This window comes from Salvelinus namaycush, unplaced genomic scaffold (assembly GCF_016432855.1).
Source record: "Salvelinus namaycush isolate Seneca unplaced genomic scaffold, SaNama_1.0 Scaffold155, whole genome shotgun sequence".
Classification (NCBI taxonomy): domain Eukaryota; kingdom Metazoa; phylum Chordata; class Actinopteri; order Salmoniformes; family Salmonidae; genus Salvelinus; species Salvelinus namaycush.
The window spans coordinates 125365-144460 of record NW_024058286.1 but is presented as its reverse complement, the minus strand read 5'-3'; the positions used below and the strand labels follow the sequence as shown (position 1 = coordinate 144460).

The window sequence follows — 19096 nt, the reverse complement described above, 5'->3', positions numbered from 1 at the left end:
TAATTTGTGTGAGATTGAGGGCATCAAGCTTAGATTGTAGGGTGGCTGGGGTGTTAAGCATGTCCCAGTTTAGGTCACCTAGCAGCACGAGCTCTGAAGATAGATGGGGGGCAATCAGTTCACATATGGTGTCCAGAGCACAGCTGGGGGCAGAGGGTGGTCTATAGCACTCTTGTTTTTAGAGAGGTGTATTTTTAAAAGTATAAGTTCAAATTGTTTGGGTACAGACCTGGGATAGTAGGACAGAACTCTGCAGGCTATCTCTGCAGTAGATTGTAGTTAGGGATGGAGATTTCAGAGTTTTTGGTGGTCTTCCTAAGCCAGGATTCAAACACGGCTAGGACATCCGGGTTGAGTGTGCTAAAGCAGTGAATAAAACAAACTTAGGGAGGAGGCTTCTAATGTTAACATGCATGAAACCAAGGCTATTACGGTTACAGAAGTTATCAAAAGAGAGTGGTTGATCAGGGATTTAATGGGAAATGTCTGTGGTATTGTAATGGTTGACCAGGGAAATGTATGTTGTCATGGTAATGGTTGGCCAGGGAAATGTCTGTTGTCATGGTAATGGTTGACCAGGGAAATATATGTTGTCATGGTAATGGTTGACCAGGGAAATGTCTGTGGAATAGATCTGCATCTTGGAACAACAGAATCCATCTTATTTGGATCCAGAGTAAATGTTGCAGGCTCCCCTGGATAACTCAGTGGTTACACCAAAAACCTCTGTCAGCTGTCTTGGGTGTGAACTGGATAGGTACCTGACTGCTGAGAATATGAATAAATCCATCTATATCACCGAGGCTCATTAACTTTGTATAGTCAATACAACTCTCATTTCTCGACTGTGAAGTGGCTGATGACGCCATCGCCCCACCTTAAGGATCACTTAGGTAGAACGATTTATTTGACAATTCAAAACACAATACAACCACACTAACAATGACACAAAAATAAGTTTGAAAAGGAAATGAGAGTTGGATACAATATACAAAGTTGATGAGCCTCGTGATATAGACCGGTTCCATTTCAGACGATATGAAATCAAAGCAGACCAAGTTAACGTTCCAAATCTGTATTCTGGACATTTCAACTTCAGGGACACGTTCAAAGCTAATGTGATTATCCAAGTCATTCAAACAATTTCCTCCCTCCTAATTTTGATCAATATGTTACAATGAGCAGTAATCTATTGTTGTCAATAAATATTGCAAGTCAGTTAAGAAGAAATTATTATTTACAATGACGGCCTACCCCGGCCAACCCGGACGACGCTGGGTCAATTGTGCGCCGCCCCATGGGACAACACGGCCGGATGTGATGCAGTCTGTTTATTGTGGTTTTAAATGACAAACTGTCCTATAAATGACTTAATTATCTTGCAAATACAACCTCAATCCAGGTTACTTTTTCCTTGACATAATCAGGACATGACAGGCATAATCACCAGTGCTACAATAACAGATCACACACATTGTGGTTTTCAGAAGACAAAATGTATCTCTGAGGCCTTAGTTGGCTTTTAAATAGAGCCTACATTCTATATAGCCAATCATCTGATAAGAAAATGGAAATGTTGACAAATCTCCTTCTCAATAGGAAAGTCGAGTTAAAAACTCACAACAGTGTCAATCTGTTGATACTTTTTTTTTTTTTAAACATGAAGATCAGGAGAGAGCGCGAACGCAGTCCCCCACTACCATAAATTATGCAATCGAGATTTCCACATTTGAGAAATTCGCAGGGGTCAGCACAGCCGGAGTGCAATGGCTGAGCCTCGCCCTGGGTGAACCGCCTTCTTGATCACGGTGTCTCCCTTGCCAGGTAAGTATGAGTTGTACACGTTGGTAGAGGGCGACTCATTCCAGGGCAAAGATGTTTGACTCACGGTTACCACTTCTACTACTGATAATTCCACATCATATCGAAGAAGGTTTAATGACATTTACGACTACAGTTGCGCACAAAGCGGTGGAAAAGCGATACACTTTGTTTTACTATATTATATCACTCTCCGACTATTAACCCATCATGCAACACGGTAGAAATTCTATACACATTGATTTTGCTGTCTAAATGTCCGTCTGATTACACACAAGTAGACGATGTACCAAAATGCTGAAATCACGTTCGTGCACACACAGCCAACCGAATGACACCAACTATTTCTGGTGTTTTGTAGCGTTCCAGACATTGTAGGAATAGTTTCATCACGCCTCTTTTCTGCTCTCAGTAAAATATGATTCCACCATCGACCACAGGGAGGCGAACGAACCTCAGACATGGAGGAGAAACAGTAGCCTAGTACTTCAAATCAAATGTTATATGTCACATTCACGTGATTATCAGACGCTATTGCGGGTATAGCGAAATACTTGTGCTTCTAGCTCCGACCGTGCAGTAATATCTAACACATTTCACAACATTTACCCAATACAAACAAATCTCAGTAGGAATGAATTTAGACCATATACAGATGGACGAGCAATGTCAGAGCTGAACGGACGAAGATACAGTAGAACAGTCCCACCCATCAAACTGTCGTTAAAAAGACGACTATGCCCGACGGCTAATGTACATTCGGTTTTTGTTGAAAAGACATCCGTCTACGGCCCGTTTTGGTTGAAAGTGAAAGATGAAATGACATATTTTTCAGGTCGTTGTTTAAACGACTTGCAAAGAACACCATTTCAGTGTACTTGTAACCTATACACCTGGAGGCAGTAACCAAAAAATGGTCTGTATTTTTTTTAAATGAACAATCACACTACTCATTACATTACTCCAGTATTTGCACAAAACATTCAGTCAAATAACACGATGTAAAACGGTGATAACAGACAAAATACAGTTAAGTTCAAATAAATATAATTAATTGAATAATTATCCATCAAAATGATAGATTTATTTCGCTGCGTTAGCAACGGCCCTGTGTTGTGGTGACTTGGAAACCACCACCTCCGGCTCTACAAGGAGCATGTTTGAGGTGGTCTGCCGCAGCTCTCCTAACATCATGGTCAGTGGCCTTGCTGTTCCATTTCTAGACTGCAGCTGTTAACACCAACATAAAACACAGTAATTTATAGAAAAGACTAATGGATATGGAGGATCTTACAGGTTCCCCACGGCAACTAAACCAGCATTCAGGGCTCAAACCACCGGTTTATCACTAACCAATGGGGACTATTTTGTGATGTGCAGTAATAATGATCATGTATTACATTTGTTTACAAGTGGTTAAATGTGTTTGCTTTTCCGTGTCTAGCAAAAAAGACAACAAAAATATATTTACAAGATAAGTTTGGTTAAAGTTGTCCTTCTCAGGGGTTGACAATTGATTGGGCTCAAACTTGAACGCAGTGTAGAAAAGACGAGGGCCTGTTTGAATGGCGCCAGGTGTCTCATTCACTCCTCCCTAATAGACTATTATAATCACATTAATTGGTAAACTCTGAACAACTGTAGCCTAATATATTTGTCAGTATTCAGAGATCGCAAGTAAAACAATTCAACTTGAAAAAAATGGGGGAATGTTTAGCGGACTGGTCGCTAAGGAGACAAAGGCAGATGACGTCAGACGTATGGAAGACGTGACTTGAGCTCATAGGAAGAGGAAGGAGACAGCGCTGCGTCGATGTGACAAACAAGCGCTGTAGGCTACTATATATATATATTGTTCCTGATTGCTTGGTACAGTGTAAACAACACAAAATAAATTATAGGTGCACCAGAGAGTTGATTTGTACTAATGGGAAAAAAATGATAAAGCCTATGAAAAAGGCAGTTAACCCACTGTTCCTCGGTAAATAAGAATTTGTTCTTAACTGACTTGCCTAGTTAAATAAAGGTTGAATAAAATTAAAAAATAATTCTAGATTGCCAAGCTCCTAAAACCATTCTTCTCAAAAAGGTATCACACAAATTACCACCATGCAAATTAATAATTGGTTTAGAAGACAAAATAATAACGTAGCCTATTAAAAACAGACAGAGCAGGTCATTTTGATTGTGCGAGTTTAGTGACCTTTAAGCAATGGGAGGGTGTAGTAAAGGCTTTTCTTATGCACAACGCAACTCAGCGTTGCCTGGATACAGACTGTAACCATGTATTGTGTGGTTACGGTACCACAAAACCCAGAGGACTTTGTTTTTATGGCTATGACACTCACAGCCATGATAAAAATGTCATCATAACACATTGGCTTTCATGTATTATTGCTCAAATATACCATGGCTGTTAGCCAATCAACTTTCAGGGCTCAAAACACCCAGTTCTTAATACAAAATATACTACAGAATAATGCCATGTTTGTAGGTACCGTTGACAACAGAGTACACAGTTGTGTTTCCTAATCCCCGCTTCGCGTGATGGCCGTTGAAGTTGAACTAGGACATCAGGCCATTGGTAAAGAGCCTCAAAGTCAAGCACACATAGGAAGTACTTTGTGAATTGAACACTTTCAAACTGCTGAGGAGACAAGGCTCTTGGATGTACTGTCTTTGTTGCAGACCGTTTGTATCACTAACGAGACCTTTAAAATGACTTCCTTATTGGATCCATTCTAGAGATATGACATACCTGTCCATGACCTTGTTGGCACAGGCCTTTGTGTCCTTAACACCAATTCTGCTTAACCTGCAATCTGTGTCAAGAGACTTTGTTTGAAACACCAGAAGTTCTGCAGTAACCATTGTCTCAGTATGACTACTTTAAAAACATATCTACAGGCATCGATTATAAGACTGAAATTAACTCATTGTATAGCTTTCGGTCGGTAGTGTGGAAAATGCTGACTCAATCTACAGTGTAAATGAAATGTCAAAATAAATGTCAATTTCACCATCAGATTCTGTGCATCCACACTTTGGAGCTGCTTCAGGGGGGTGGGGGGGTGAGAGCTGTGATGCTCTTGGCTCTGTTGGGAGGGAATGGGAGGGTGAGAGCTGTGATGCTCTTGGCTCCGTTGGGAGGGAATGGGAGGGTGGGAGCTGTGATGCTCTTGGCTCCGTTGGGAGGGAATGGGAGGGTGAGAGCTGTGATGCTCTTGGCTCTGTTGGGAGGGAATGGGAGGGTGAGAGCTGTGATGCTCTTGGCTCTGTTGGGAGGGAATGGGAGGGTGAGAGCTGTGATGCTCTTGGCTCTGTTGGGAGGGAATGGGAGGGTGAGAGCTGTGATGCTCTTGGCTCTGTTGGGAGGGAATGGGAGGGTGAGAGCTGTGATGCTCTTGGCTCTGTTGGGAGGGAATGGGAGGGTGAGAGCTGTGATGCTCTTGGCTCTGTTGGGAGGGAATGGGAGGGTGAGAGCTGCCATGCTCTTGGCTCTGTTGGGAGGGAATGGGAGGGTGAGAGCTGTGATGCTCTTGGCTCTGTTGGGAGGGAATGGGAGGGTGAGAGCTGTGATGCTCTTGGCTCTGTTGGGAGGGAATGGGAGGGTGAGAGCTGTGATGCTCTTGGCTCTGTTGGGAGGGAATGGGAGGGTGAGAGCTGTGATGCTCTTGGCTCTGTTGGGAGGGAATGGGAGGGTGAGAGCTGTGATGCTCTTGGCTCTGTTGGGAGGGAATGGGAGGGTGAGAGCTGTGATGCTCTTGGCTCTGTTGGGAGGGAATGGGAAGGTGAGAGCTGCGATGCTATTGGCTCTGTTGGGACCGGCAAGTAGAAGCCCTGGAATGAATCTGCAGAATTCAAAGCCAACTCAGTGTCAACCCAGTAATAAACAGCAAAAAAATATATTTTTGTAAATCTACAAACTACAAAACAAATTTTAAGGATAGTTTTAATCTTCAGTTATCAAGTATAATTTCTGCTCATGGTAAGGAAGCTAGCGCTGATGAGTGAACACATTCCCGTCGTGTGCATGTTGTCTGTGTGTGCTCTTTAGTTACTACATTTGAAGTCGTTAGTTTACATACACCTTCGCCAAATACATTTAAACTCAGTTTTTCACAATTCCTGACATTTAATCCTTGTAAATATTCCCTGTCTTAGGTCATTTAGAATCACCACTTTATTTTAAGAATGTGAAATGTCAGAATAATAGTAGAGAGAATGATTTATTTCAGCTTTTATTTGTTTCATCACATTTCCAGTGGGTCAGAAGTTTACATACACTCAATTAGTATTTGATAGCATTGCCTTTAAATTGTTTAACTTGGGTCAAACGTTTTGGGTAGCCTTCCACAACCTTCCCACAATAAATTGGGTGAATTTTGGACAATTCCTCCTGACAGAGCTGGTGTAACTGAGTAGGCCTCCATGCTCGCAAACGTTTTTTTCAGTTCTGCCCACAAATTTTCTATAGGATTGAGGTCAGGGCTTTGTGATAGCCATTCCAATACCTTGACTTTGTTGTCCTTAATGCCATTTTGACACAACTTTGGAAGTATGCTTGAGGTCATTGTCCATTTGGAAGACCCATTTGCGACCAAGCTTTAACTTCCTGACTGATGTCTTGAGATGTTGTTTCAATATATCCACATAATTTTCCCTTCCTCATGACGACATCCATTTTGTGAAGTGCACCAGTCCCTCCTGCAGCAAAGCACCCCCACAACATTATGCTGCCACCCCTGTGCTTCACGGTTGGGATGGTGTTCTTCGGCTTGCAAGCGTCCCCCTTTTTCCTCCAAACATAATGATGGTCATTATGGCCAAACAGTTACATTTTTGTTTCATCAGACCAGAGGACATTTCTCCAAAAAGTACGATCTTTGTCCCCATGTGCAGTTGCAAACTGTAGTCTGGCTTTTTTAATCGAGGTTTTGGAGCAGTGGCTTCTTCCTTGCTGAACGGCCTTTCAGGTTATGTCGATATAGGTCTCGTTTTACTGTGGATATAGATATTTTTGTACCTGTTTCCTCCAGCAACTTCACAAGGTCCTGTGCTGTTGTTCTGGGATTGATTTGCACTTTTCGCACCAACGTACGTTCATCTCTAGGAGACAGAACGCATCTCCTTCCTGAGCTGTATGATGGCTGCGTGGTCCCATGGTGTTAATACTTGCGTACTATTGTTTGTACAGATGAACGTGGTACTTTCAGGCGTTTGGAAATTGCTCCCAAGGATGAACCACACTTGTGGAGGTTTACAATTTTTGGCTGATTTCTTTTGATTTTCCCATGATGTCAAGCAAAGAGGCACTGGGTTTGAAGGTAGGCCTTGAAATACATCCACAGGTACACCTCCAATTGACTCAAATTATGTAAATTAGCCTATCAGAAGCTTCTAAAGCCATGACAGAATTTTCTGGAATTTTCCAAGCGGTTTAAAGGCACAGTCAACTTAGTGTATGTAAACTTCTGACCCACTGGAATTGTGATACAGTGAATTATAAGTGGAATAATCTGTCTGTAAACAATTGTTCGAAAAAGAACTTGTATCATGCACAAAGTAGATGTCCTAACCGACTTACCAAAACTATAGTTAAGAAATTTGTAGAGTGATTGAAAAACTAGTTTTAATGACTAAAACCTATAAACACAAGCATTACACTACACCCACAATAACATCTGCTAAATATGTGTATGTGACCAATAGAATGTGATTTGATTTAAATGGCCCCTGGGTGTGAGAATTCATCAGTGAAAAATATATTGAGAAAGGTTGGTAAACCAATACATAGTCAGGGTTGGGGTTAATTTAATTTACATACCAGGTATTCAGGAAGTAGACGGAAATTCCAATTCTAAATTCTCCTCAATGCATTTCAATGAAGACAATTTGGAATTTGGAATTTGGTTTACTTTCTGACTTGACTGGAATTAAAATGGAAGTGACCCCCACCATGTACATAATTACTATGAAAATATAGACCTTGATGATATTTTTAATAAAAGTGAAATATTGTGTTTATTATCCTGTAGTGTTTTAATCTATGAGTGTCTGTGTGTCTCTCTCTTTTTCTCTCTCTGTCTTTCTGTCCGTGTGTGTCCGTGTGTGTGTGTGTGTGTGTGTGTGTGTGTGTGTGTGTGTGTGTGTGTGTGTGTGTGTGTGTGTGTGTGTGTGTGTGTGTGTGTGTGTGTGTGTGTGTGTGTGTGTGTGTGTAACTCTGTCCAGACACCACTGGACCACTGCCAAGCCAGGAATAATTATACAGGGACCTGTTGGTCTTCATGGAGATACAGCACCTTGACTTTTAACACATTTTGATATGTTACAGCCTTATTCTTAAATCGTTTTTTCCCTCATCAATCTACAAACAATAACCCATAATGACATCACAATACCCCATAATGACAAAGCAAAAATGTGTTTTTAGAAATTTTAACAAATTTATTTAAAAAGAACTACCCGGAAATATCACATTTACATAAGTATTCAGACCCTTTACTCAGTACTTTGTTGAAGCACCTTTGGCAGTGATTACAGCCTCGAGTCTTCTTGGGTATGACACTACAAGCTTGGCACACCTGTATTTAGGGAGTTTCTCCCCATTCTTCTCTGCAGATCCTCTCAACTTCTGACAGGTTGGACTGGGAGTGTTGCTACACAGCTATTTTCAGATCTCTCCAGAGATGTTTGATCGAGTTCAAGTCCGGACTAGTCGGGTAACTGAGAATGTGTCTGGGGAACTGGCTCTGAGAATGGCTGTGTTGATATTCAGCCCCTCTCATCAACCTCTAACAGACCAACACTGTACAGTGACTTCTGTACAGACTGTAACGTAACAAATGTGAAAAATGTCAAGGTGTCTGAATACTTTCCGAATGCACTGTATATACACCACAGCATATCTTTACTGTAATATATTCTACATATATACCACAGCATATCTTTACTGTAATATATTCTAAATATATACCACAGCATATCTTTACTGTAATATATTCTACATATATACCACAGCATATCTTTATTGTAATATATTCTGCATATATACCACAGCATATCTTTATTGTAATATATTCTACATATATACCACAGCATATCTTTACTGTAATATATTCTACATATATACCACAGCATATCTTTATTGTAATATATTCTACATATATACCACAGCATATCTTTATTGTAATATATTCTACATATATACCACAGCATATCTTTATTGTAATATATTCTAAATATATACCACAGCATATCTTTACTGTAATATATTCTACATATATACCACAGCATATCTTTATTGTAATATATTCTACATATATACCACAGCATATCTTTATTGTAATATATTCTACATATATACCACAGCATATCTTTACTGTAATATATTCTACATATATACCACAGCATATCTTTATTGTAATATATTCTACATATATACCACAGCATATCTTTATTGTATTATATTCTACATATATACCACAGCATATCTTTATTGTAATATATTCTAAATATATACCACAGCATATCTTTACTGTACTATATTCTACATATATACCACAGCATATCTTTACTGTTATATATTCTACATATTAGCACAGCATATCTTTACTGTAATATATTCTACATATACACCACAGCATATCTTTATTGTAATATATCCTAAATATATACCACAGCATATCTTTATTGTAATATATTCTACATATATACCACAGCATATCTTTATTGTAATATATTCTACATATATACCACAGCATATCTTTATTGCAATATATTCTACATATATACCACAGCATATCTTTATTGTAATATATTCTACATATATACCACAGCATATCTTTATTGTAATATATTCTACATATATACCACAGCATATCTTTATTGTAATATATTCTACATATATACCACAGCATATCTTTACTGTAATATATTCTATATATATACCACAGCATAACTTTACTGTAATAAATCTAGTGTAGTCAGTCTGATAAGGTGAGGTGTTGTAAATGTAGTGTAGTTAGTCTGTTAAGGTGAGGTGTAGTCAGTCTGATAAGGTGAGGTGTTGTAAATGTAGTGTAGTCAGTCTGTTAAGGTGAGGTGTTGTAAATGTAGTGTAGTCAGTCTGTTAAGGTGAGGTGTTGTAAATGTAGTGTAGTCAGTCTGTTAAGGTGAGGTGTTGTAAATGTAGTCAGTCTGTTAAGGTGAGGTGTTGTAAATGTAGTCAGTCTGTTAAGGTGAGGTGTTGTAAATGTAGTGTAGTCAGTCTGTTAAGGTGAGGTGTTGTAAATGTAGTGTAGTCAGTCTGTTAAGGTGAGGTGTTGTAAATGTAGTGTAGTCAGTCTGTTAAGGTGAGGTGTTGTAAATGTAGTCAGTCTGTTAAGGTGAGGTGTTGTAAATGTAGTGTAGTCAGTCTGTTAAGGTGAGGTGTTGTAAATGTAGTGTAGTCAGTCTGTTAAGGTGAGGTGTTGTAAATGTAGTGTAGTCAGTCTGTTAAGGTGAGGTGTTGTAAATGTAGTCAGTCTGTTAAGGTGAGGTGTTGTAAATGTAGTGTAGTCAGTCTGTTAAGGTGAGGTGTTGTAAATGTAGTGTAGTCAGTCTGTTAAGGTGAGGTGTTGTAAATGTAGTGTAGTCAGTCTGTTAAGGTGAGGTGTTGTAAATGTAGTCAGTCTGTTAAGGTGAGGTGTTGTAAATGTAGTGTAGTCAGTCTGTTAAGGTGAGGTGAGGTGTTGTAAATGTAGTGTAGTCAGTCTGTTAAGGTGAGGTGTTGTAAATGTAGTCAGTCTGTTAAGGTGAGGTGTTGTAAATGTAGTGTAGTCAGTCTGTTAAGGTGAGGTGTTGTAAATCTAGTGTAGTCAGTCAGTTAAGGTGAGGTGTTGTAAATGTAGTCAGTCTGTTAAGGTGAGGTGTTGTAAATGTAGTGTAGTCAGTCTGATAAGGTGAGGTGTTGTAAATGTAGTGTAGTCAGTCTGTTAAGGTGAGGTGTTGTAAATGTAGTGTAGTCAGTCTGTTAAGGTGAGGTGTTGTAAATGTAGTGTAGTCAGTCTGTTAAGGTGAGGTGTTGTAAATGTAGTCAGTCTGTTAAGGTGAGGTGTTGTAAATGTAGTGTAGTCAGTCTGTTAAGGTGAGGTGCTGTAAATGTAGTGTAGTCAGTCTGTTAAGGTGAGGTGTTGTAAATGTAGTGTAGTCAGTCTGTTAAGGTGTTGTAAATGTAGTGTAGTCAGTCTGTTAAGGTGAGGTGTTGTAAATTTAGTCAGTCTGTTAAGGTGAGGTGTTTTAAATGTAGTCAGTCTGTTAAGGTGAGGTGTTGTAAATGTAGTGTAGTCAGTCTGTTAAGGTGAGGTGTTGTAAATGTAGTGTAGTCAGTCTGTTAAGGTGAGGTGTTGTAAATGTAGTCAGTCTGTTAAGGTGAGGTGCTGTAAATGTAGTGTAGTCAGTCTGTTAAGGTAAGGTGTTGTAAATGTAGTGTAGTCAGTCTGTTAAGGTGTTGTAAATGTAGTGTAGTCAGTCTGTTAAGGTGAGGTGTTGTAAATGTAGTGTAGTCAGTCTGTTAAGGTGAGGTGTTGTAAATGTAGTCAGTCTGTTAAGGTGAGGTGTTGTAAATGTAGTCAGTCTGTTAAGGTGAGGTGTTGTAAATGTAGTCAGTCTGTTAAGGTGAGGTGTTGTAAATGTAGTGTAGTCAGTCTGTTAAGGTGAGGTGTTATAAATGTAGTGTAGTCAGTCTGTTAAGGTGAGGTGTTGTAAATGTAGTCAGTCTGTTAAGGTGAGGTGCTGTAAATGTAGTGTAGTCAGTCTGTTAAGGTGTTGTAAATGTAGTGTAGTCAGTCTGTTAAGGTGAGGTGTTGTAAATGTAGTGTAGTCAGTCTGTTAAGGTGAGGTGTTGTAAATGTAGTCAGTCTGTTAAGGTGAGGTGTTGTAAATGTAGTCAGTCTGTTAAGGTGAGGTGTTGTAAATGTAGTCAGTCTGTTAAGGTGAGGTGTTGTAAATGTAGTCAGTCTGATAAGGTGAGGTGTTGTAAATGTAGTGTAGTCAGTCTGTTACGGTGAGGTGCTGTAAATGTAGTGTAGTCAGTCTGTTAAGGTGAGGTGTTGTAAATGTAGTGTAGTCAGTCTGTTAAGGTGAGGTGTTGTAAATGTAGTGTAGTCAGTCTGTTAAGGTGAGGTGTTGTAAATGTAGTGTAGTCAGTCTGATAAGGTGAGGTGTTGTAAATGTAGTGTAGTCAGTCTGTTAAGGTGAGGTGTTGTAAATGTAGTGTAGTCAGTCTGTTAAGGTGAGGTGCTGTAAATCTAGTGTAGTCAGTCTGTTTAAGGTGAGGTGTGTGTGTGTGTGTGTGTGTGTGTGTGTGTGTGTGTGTGTGTGTGTGTGTGTGTGTGTGTGTGTGTGTGTGTGTGTGTGTGTGTGTGTGTGTGTATGTGTGTGTGTGTGTGTGTGTGTGTGAGAGAGACAGATCCTATGTCAATAAGCTATAAGGTCCTATGTTACTACAGTGTATAGAGTAGGTACCCTCAAATGACACCCTATTCCCTATATAGTGCACTACTTTAGACCAGAGCCACATAGGGCACTATACAGTATATCCCTGATACCTCTCGCCCTCCTCCCCCAGCTTTCCACCTCTCCCTCTCTCCTCCCTCCACCCCCGCTTTCTCCTCCCTCCACCTCCCCCCTCTCTCCCTCCTCCCCCGCTTTCTCCTCCCTCCACCTCCCCCCTCTCTCCCTCCTCCCCCGCTTTCTCCTCCCTCCACCTCCCCCCTCTCTCTCTCCTCCCCCACTTTCTCCTCCCTCCCTCCACCTCCCTCTCTCCTCCCCTCTCCACCTCTTTCCTCCCTCCACCTCATGTCCCAACACAGGAAGTCCATGTTTAAGGACCAAGAGGAAGAAATGGACCTTACGGGTAGAAGACTAAAACATCAGAGGTTTGTTACGTTCTTTTATAATTTCATGTAGAAAAGTGTTGTGGAGAAGTTAGGTTTTCATAGGGAGACAGATGATTTAAGGGAAAGACACCTGAAGAATTGTAGTTAATAAAATACCGATAAATAAGTCACATCTTATTTACATTTGGTGTTGATTCATATTAATTAGCCTAATCAATATGATCCAATGTGATGTTATAGGCTACAGGGATATGAGGTAGAGTATTATTGGTAAAGGCTACAGGGATATGAGGTAGAGTATTATTGGTAAAGGCGACTGACAGCACATTATCGTGATTATTACCCGCATGACGAAACTGCGTTAGAAGACGTGCATCGGAATTAAGTAAATCTATCACTAAAGAAAATAGTATGTTTCGTCAAGTCAGTCAAGTAAAAGTGACGTGCAACAATGGGCATAGAAACTATTTGAATGTAGGGCTAAATCAACGTTGAAAATGCTTTCTGGCGACACGGATCAGGAAGGTGGTGGTCCGTTTTGCTCACTGCTGTGCGCTCGATATAACGCACCGTTGCGTAATGTTACCCACTGGTTAATTCGTTGTCAGCACACCTTTCTTCTGAATACAAGCCCCGGTGCAATGGGCGAGATAAACTGATCGCACCTCATGTGAACTCAAGCAGCGCGTGGGTGTATTCACTACGGGCACTATTCCAATTTATGAAATTACGCCTTTCTTATGCACGCCTTTCCTACGCACTTGTCATTGGTTTTTATTCAGACTTACCTTATTAAATTGAATAACGGGTTTTGCAGGCGTGGCTCCCTCGCGTGCGCTGAATAAATGTAATTTAATCACTGAAAACACCCACTTGCTGGCCAACAGATTTACTGGTGGAGTTATCATTCAACAGCGTTTTCACACGAAATATATAGATAAATAATAAATACAGTGGTTTGATTCATTCTGAAAATGTTCATATTCAAGTTCAAGCCATGAAACATTGGAAGGTGTAAAAAAGTGCACAATAGGGGTTGAATAGGGAGGGGTCCTATACATCTACCCTAATTCTCACTAATCATGGAACTGTATGACAACGGTCCAGTCGTCGTGAACCGAGCACCAGGCTACAGGTTTAACCTGCTCCTTGGGGCCTGAGTTCCATAACGATTCAAACAGTCCCACATTCTAACGCTAACGACCCTCAGGAACATCTTACACTGACGTGACAGAGGAAAGAAAGGTGAACAGAATGGAATAGCAACAATGTAAACTACAATTTGAAGAAAACGATCACTCAAGTAACAGTTATAAATGTATGTGGTTATTACTGACCGTGGTCCCGATAGTGGCTGATATTTAATAACATGATACAAATTGTAAAATAAAACGGAGAACGGGCGGACCTAGCCTATAATTAAACCATTCTGAAGCGCATACATCAATTTGGCGGGTTCGGGCCTACAGAAGCCTATAGTTCACGTGTCCAAATTGCATTCACGCCAATTATGAGGGCACACCAGTAGCGGTGCGTGGGTAAAATCACTGTTAATTCACGTCTTTCAACCGTGAGATGGGCTATAGGCCTAAAGGCCGAGACAATAAGACACAGTGGCAGAATAAATTCAACCACACCTTTGTTTTATCACTAAACCGGAAAGCAATCTCTGTCCGGTTAAATCCACACATCATATGGTATGTAACAGACAGTTACATGACCTACAGCATGGTCAAGCAAGTTCATGTATCCGACATTTTCGGACCACTAAACGACTATTGATTTAGAACCACAGAGAGTTACTGCACGTTGTAAAGAACGGTTCATGGTACTGCTGTCTGTGTGTGCGTGTTCGTACAAGTAGAAAAAACATGTTGACTCACCCTAATTGTTGAGAAACCAATGACATCCTCCTCTCTGTCATGTTGACAAAACGGTCTATCACTCTGTCATACAGTACACGGTCTATAACTGTCATACAGTACACGGTCTATCACTATGTCATACAGTACACGGTCTATAACTGTCATACAGTACACGGTCTATCACTATGTCATACAGTACACGGTCTATAACTGTCATACAGTACACGGTCTATCACTCTGTCATACAGTACACGGTCTATCACTCTGTCATACAGTACACGGTCTATCACTCTGTCATACAGTACACGGTCTATAACTGTCATACAGTACACGGTCTATAACTGTCATACAGTACACGGTCTATCACTCTGTCATACAGTACACGGTCTATCACTCTGTCATACAGTACACGGTCTATCACTCTGTCATACAGTACACGGTCTATCACTCTGTCATACAGTACACGGTCTATCACTCTGTCATACAGTACACGGTCTATAACTGTCATACAGTACACGGTCTATAACTGTCATACAGTACACGGTCTATAACTGTCATACAGTACACGGTCTATAACTGCCATACAGTACACGGTCTATAACTGCCATACAGTACACGGTCTATAACTGTCATACAGTACACGGTCTATCACTCTGTCATACAGTACACGGTCTATCACTCTGTCATACAGTACACGGTCTATAACTGTTATACAGTACACGGTCTATAACTGTCATACAGTACACGGTCTATAACTGTCATACAGTACACGGTCTATCACTGTCATACAGTACACGGTCTATAACTGTCATACAGTACACGGTCTATAACTGTTATACAGTACACGGTTTATAACTGTCATACAGTACACGGTCTATAACTGTCATACAGTACACGGTTTATAACTGTCATACAGTACACGGTCTATCACTCTGTCATACAGTACACGGTTTATAACTGTCATACAGTACACGGTCTATCACTCTGTCATACAGTACACGGTCTATAACTGTTATACAGTACACGGTTTATAACTGTCATACAGTACACGGTCTATAACTGTCATACAGTACACGGTTTATAACTGTCATACAGTACACGGTCTATCACTCTGTCATACAGTACACGGTCTATAACTGTCATACAGTACACAGTCTATCACTCTGTCATACAGTACACGGTCTATAACTGTCATACAGTACACGGTCTATCACTCTGTCATACAGTACACAGTCTATCACTCTGTCATACAGTACACGGTCTATCACTCTGTCATACAGTACACGGTCTATCACTCTGTCATACAGTACACCGTCTATAACTGTCATACAGTACACGGCCTATCACTCTGTCATACAGTACACCGTCTATAACTGTCATACAGTACACGGTCTATCACTCTGTCATACAGTACACGGTCTATAACTGTCATACAGTACACCGTCTATAACTGTCATACAGTACACGGTCTATCACTCTGTCATACAGTACACGGTCTATCACTCTGTCATACAGTACACGGTCTATAACTGTCATACAGTACACGGTCTATAACTGTCATACAGTACACGGTCTATAACTGTCATACAGTACACGGTCTATCACTGTCATACAGTACACGGTCTATAACTGTCATACAGTACACGGTCTATAACTGTCATACAGTACACGGTCTATCACTCTGTCATACAGTACACGGTCTATAACTGTCATACAGTACACGGTCTATCACTCTGTCATACAGGACACGGTCTATAACTGTCATACAGTACACGGTCTATCACTCTGTCATACAGTACACGGTCTATAACTGTCATACAGTACACGGTCTATCACTCTGTCATACAGTACACAGTCTATCACTCTGTCATACAGTACACGGTCTATCACTCTGTCATACAGTACACGGTCTATCACTCTGTCATACAGTACACGGTCTATAACTGTCATACAGTACACGGTCTATCACTCTGTCATACAGTACACCGTCTATAACTGTCATACAGTACACGGCCTATCACTCTGTCATACAGTACACGGTCTATAACTGTCATACAGTACACGGTCTATCACTATGTCATACAGTACATGCTTTTCTTGTTTGTTGTCCTAGGCTACATGGCTAAAATGCTTGCTCGCTAGCCTAACTTCCATTCATGGACAACGTTAGCTAGTTATCATTATTAGCCTTCCACATCTAGCTACATATTGAACTTATATCCTCTCAGGCCAAGGGCACAACAATGTATGAATTAATGGTTGGATCAGAATCGCCGTTATAATCATTAGCCAGTATGGAGAATTAAGTAAAACCACAAGTCCACATCCCCATCTCCATCCGTGGCTAATTTAGGAAAGGGACCATTTTAACTAGCTAGCCACCATAGGACAACAACACAACGAGATGCAACAATTCAAGTTGTTTCTGTCAATGACGTATGAATGGGATCTGATAGGAGTGAAGCCAAATCCAAACTGGCTTCCCTTGACCCATTTTTTTGGTGCGCCAGGACCATTCACAGTTTAGCTCAATGCTGATTGGCTAATTTCTTATACTTTATTTTTATCAAGGGACAGATTCTTTCTGGCTTCCCTTTGCCTTCAATGCTACGGACAACAATGTAATACTCGTTTGGACCAGACAGCATCAGATACATGGTCTACACATACTGAGACAGAGGGGAGCTGTTTCACTGTCCAGACAGCATCAGATACATGGTCTACACATACTGAGACAGAGAGGTGCTGTTTCACTGTCCAGACAGCATCAGATACATGGTCTACACATACTGAGACAGAGAGGTGCTGTTTCACTGTCCAGACAGCATCAGATACATGGTCTACATGTAGAGAGACAGAGAGGAGCTGTTTCACTGTCCAGACAGCATCAGATACATGGTCTACACATACTGAGACAGAGAGGTGCTGTTTCACTGTCCAGACAGCATCAGATACATGGTCTACACATACTGAGACAGAGAGGAGCTGTTTCACTGTCCAGACAGCATCAGATACATGGTCTACACATACTGAGACAGAGGGGTGCTGTTTCACTGTCCAGACAGCATCAGATACATGGTCTACACATACTGAGACAGAGAGGTGCTGTTTCACTGTCCAGACAGCATCAGATACATGGTCTACACATACTGAGACAGAGGGGAGCTGTTTCACTGTCCAGACTGCATCAGATACATGGTCTACACATACTGAGACAGAGAGGTGCTGTTTCACTGTCCAGACAGCATCAGATACATGGTCTACATGTAGAGAGACAGAGGGGAGCTGTTTCACTGTCCAGACAGCATCAGATACATGGTCTACACATACTGAGACAGAGAGGTGCTGTTTCACTGTCCAGACAACATCAGATACATGGTCTACACATACTGAGACAGAGGGGCGCTGTTTCACTGTCCAGACAGCATCAGATACATGGTCTACAGATACTGAGACAGAGAGGTGCTGTTTCACTGTCCAGACAGCATCAGATACATGGTCTACACATACTGAGACAGAGAGGTGCTGTTTCACTGTCCAGACAGCATCAGATACATGGTCTACATGTAGAGAGACAGAGGGGCTCTGTTTCACTGTCCAGACAGCATCAGATACACTAGCTGTTGTTATGGAGTCAGGGGATCCAACCAGGTAGACTAGCTGTTGTTATGGGGTCAGGGGATCCAACCAGGTAGACTAGCTGTTGTTATGGGGTCAGGGGATCCAACCAGGTAGACTAGCTGTTATTATGGAGTGAGGGGATCCAACCAGGTAGACTAGCTGTTGTGATGGAGTCAGGGGATCCAACCAGGTAGACTAGCTGTTGTTATGGAGTCAGGGGATCCAACCAGGTAGACTAGCTGTTGTTATGGAGTCAGGGGATCCAACCAGGTAGACTAGCTGTTGTTATGGAGTCAGGGGATCCAACCAGGTAGACTAGCTGTTGTTATGGAGTCAGGGGATCCAACCAGGTAGACTAGCTGTTGTTATGGAGTCAGGGGATCCAACCAGGTAGACTAGCTGTTGTTATGGAGTCAGGGGATCCAACCAGGTAGACTAGCTGTTGTTATGGAGTCAGGGGATCCAACCAGGTAGACTAGCTGTTGTTATGGAGTCAGGGGATCCAACCAGGTAGACTAGCTGTTGTTATGGAGTCAGGGGATCCAACCAGGTAGACTAGCTGTTGTTATGGAGTCAGGGGATCCAACCAGGTAGACTAGCTGTTGTCAGCTAATGGGGATCCAAATCAAATTAATAATATTGGATAATAACCTGTATGTTTTAAATGCAACAAGAAGTATCTGAACTCTGACCACAGACAGTAAAAGTGTGGTAATTGTTAATGGTTCTTCAATGTTCAGAAATATTGATTGTTCTGTTATTTCTTATTGTAGCTGAGTGAGCTGTGACTTACATCTAAAATGAGTCTCTCTGGGGAGAGAGAGGAGGAGACCACTGCCTCTAAAATGAGTCTCTCTGGGGAGAGAGAGGAGGACACCACTGCCTCTAAAATGAGTCTCTCTGGGGAGA

At 41.2% G+C, this 19096-nt stretch overlaps 1 non-coding gene across 1 annotated transcript; it reads right to left on the bottom strand.

Moving 5' to 3' along the window:
* Positions 1–1668: 1668 nt before the first annotated feature.
* Positions 1669–1832, bottom strand: LOC120037038. Its single transcript, XR_005474737.1, has one exon. It is a non-coding gene; the product is annotated as a U1 spliceosomal RNA (small nuclear RNA).
* Positions 1833–19096: the final 17264 nt, after the last annotated feature.